The sequence below is a fragment of the Solanum pennellii genome, chromosome 6, assembly GCF_001406875.1.
Source record: "Solanum pennellii chromosome 6, SPENNV200".
In the NCBI taxonomy this organism is placed as follows: Eukaryota; Viridiplantae; Streptophyta; class Magnoliopsida; order Solanales; family Solanaceae; genus Solanum; species Solanum pennellii.
The window spans coordinates 42,952,039-42,955,493 of record NC_028642.1 but is presented as its reverse complement, the minus strand read 5'-3'; positions in this window follow the sequence as shown (position 1 = coordinate 42,955,493).

The following is a 3,455-nucleotide window of genomic DNA, read 5'->3' as shown; positions in this document are numbered from 1 at the left end:
ATTTTCTAGATGCCGGACCAAGGATTTAGAAATACATAACTTATCACTTTGCATGCAAGATACTAAGAAAGAATTGTTATAGTTAGAATTATCAAGTTATGAACCTGTGGGGAACACGTAAACCCTAGTTACTTTGATTAATTGATTAACTCCAACATTCAAAGCTGTTAAGTGTCTCTTTCAATTTCGTTAGTTATTAGAATTAGAAACCCCCCTTTTATGTTTTTACTTTCCAAGGAAGTCATTGACCAAACAATAGTAATCACAGGTTGAAGTTAAGTCTAGACTATTTTCCTCGTGGGAATGATCCCAACCTCACTAGTTGGGTTATTTACTTGACACGACCGCTTTACTTCTTATTTGAGAAGTAAGTTTGAACTAAGTATTCCCTAAGAGTTTATAAATGTTTTTACATTTAAGATGACAAGGAAACTAAGAGTTCCAAAAGAGTTTTGAGCAAGAAAAGAGAACATTGATTTTAAGAGAGCTTTTTAAAAATAAGTGTTGAGAAACTATGTCAACCCAAAGAAAGAAGTTGTTTTCAAAACACATGATATAAGTATATTTTTGGGAGTAGTATTGAGAACCGATATGGGGATGCAAGTTCATAATAACTCAAGTCTCCATAAATCATGTAGCCATCATGGGTATTAATGGGTCATACTTTTTTGATGATCACATAAGTTAAGCTAGTGGATCCACTAAGTTAAGTAGTTCAATGAGACCGCAAAGTATAGACAGTTCTAGCAGCATGGGCAAGACATTGTATCACAACTTAGGCTCATAGCGGTGGTTGTCGGTTAGAGAATATCCCACAGAAACTATATTATTTCATATATAAGTAAAGTAAGTTATTTCATTTCTTTAACGAACTAAGTGTTTTCATTGTTTTTACAAGCTTTTATAAATTGCATGTGTCTTATTGCTTTATATTAAGTCAAGTTATTCATGAGTTGAGTTGAGTCGAGGTAAGTTTTCCTTATTACTCTTTTTCAAGCTTAAGTTGTTATTAGCATTGCAACTCGCATACTCGTACTTTCAATGTACTGATTCCAGGTGGTCTGCATCGTATCAACATCATCCAGCACCTCGTTAATCCAGCTGAGCACTCGGAGTCAGTGGTGAGCCTCCTTGCATTTTATAGGACACATTTATTCGTTTTTCAGTCTTTCTTTTTATAGGATGTTGTGGAGTATATCCCAACATCCATCTTAGTATTATGAGATCTAAGTGTCATTTTGGCAACTTATTTACTTTATGTCATTGAATGAGACTAGTTCATTGAGTTAAGTCTTCCGCTAAGTCAAGTAAGTAAGGCCAAGGGTCCTATCAAGGCCAACAATGGTCATCGAGTGTCAGCCACGTCCAGGGTGTAGGCTCAGGGCATGACATACTGAGACCTTTTTCATTCTCCTTGCTTTTTACCTTTTTTTGAAGCTTTATCACTCTTGGAGATAAATCTGCTTCATTGTCTATGTGTTCTATAGCATCGTCAGTTCTTCCCACAACTGCTTCATCATTTTGTTCAGGAATTTTTGCCATGCCTTCTCCTCCACATTATGAGAAATAATCTAATGCAATAGGTGAAGTTCTTTGTAGGCACAACATTTGGTATTCATCTCTCTGTACTGCATTAGGTAGTAAAATTGATGCCTTGCTATTACTCACAATCATTCATTTGTGGGCTTTGTGTGACCTCTACACTTTTTGTAATTTGAATTGGCTTGCTGCTAACAACTTCTCTTCCTTCAACATGACCATTGTGATGACTAGACTGTGTGCTACCATGTTGACTAGGAGTAATCTCATTGTCTAACATGTTATATTGTTGTTTCCGTCTTTATCAGTACTCTTTGCACATCTCATACTACTTTCACCTACTTTATTTTCATATTTTTGTCTTACTATTGTACTTTTATGGTGCTCAGGAACATTTGTTGATGTGGCTTTTGCTTGCAATGTTTGGCTGAAAGATTGTGCAACCCATTCCTTTGTTGACATACTTATTTCTCCTTCACCCATAGTTTTGTGAGCTGTATTATTCTCATTTATAGGATTGTTGCATTTATTTGATGACAATCATGGTAGACCTCACTTCCCATGTCGTTTCGCTCTTTTTCTTTAATTGCACATACTTAGGGAACTCTCTTTTTAGGTCAACTATCACTTTCACACGAGCACAACTAGGTCTAGTCTTTTTTATAGTGGCTTGATCTAGTTGTATTGATTCGCCCACAACAGATGCTAATGAGAATAAACATTGGTTGGCAAAAGATTAGGAAAAGAAATTCACACCATGGTCATCGAGGTTGCTTTGTTAACCTTAAACCTAGAATCATACATCAATGTTCTCCCTTAAATTTGGTTTGGTTCGATTTTCCTATATTCGGTTTGGTTATTCAATTATGTTAATAGTTAATAGCATAACCAAAGTAATAATATTTAATCCCTTAAATATACTTTCTAATATAAATCATAAGTAAAACTTAAAACATAATCCGTACCAGTATACCTATTATAGATGTAATTCGAAAATAAATATAAATGTAATCATCATGAAAGGCAATAACCAAAAAGGGATAAAAGTGGTGAACTCGAACTTAATTCTAACTTAAACATTATATATATATATTGGTTTTTCATTTTTTATTTTTTAAAACCTGAAACCAAACCAAAAAATCAAAAAAAGTAATTTATTAATCCAAAACCAATTGAAAAACTAATCCAAATAAAAATCTGATTTGGTTATTCGGTTTAATTCGAACAGTGACCATCCTTACAGTTTTAATTTGTTTCTTTTCTATTCATAGAATCATCTAACTGTTATTATTTTCATGAAAAATTACTAAGAGCGACAGAAACTCCATTCACTCCTAATTAACATGACACAACACATTATAACACTATTATTTTTAAGGGAAATTATCACATATAATCACTCAAAAATAACTTAATTATTCTCCATAGCTATAGTTTGTTAATTACGAATAGTAGTTGCATGTTCGAGGGGAGAGAAATGAGAGCGAGATTGGGAGAGGGAGGAGAGAGGGGAGCGAGAGAAGGCAAAGAGTGGAGAGAGACGAATTGTATATGTATATCAGTCGAATTGTATATGTATATGTATATGTATATCTATCAAATAATTGTATATATGAAACTTGTATACATATGTATTGTATATATGATGAGCGAGAATGGGAGAGGAAGAAGAGAGCCGAGCGAAATTAAGAGGGGAGAGAGAGGCAGGGAGTGGAAAGAGACAAATTGTATATGTGTCTGTGTGTATATATATCATGTATTTGTATATCTGGAGAGCGAGATTGGGAGAGGGAGAGAGAGAGAGAGGACAGAGGCGAGCAAAATTGGGGGAGAGGGCATATAGTGGAGGGATGTTAATTGTATTTGTATATACATACAATTTTTTTTTTTGTATATATATATATATATATATATAT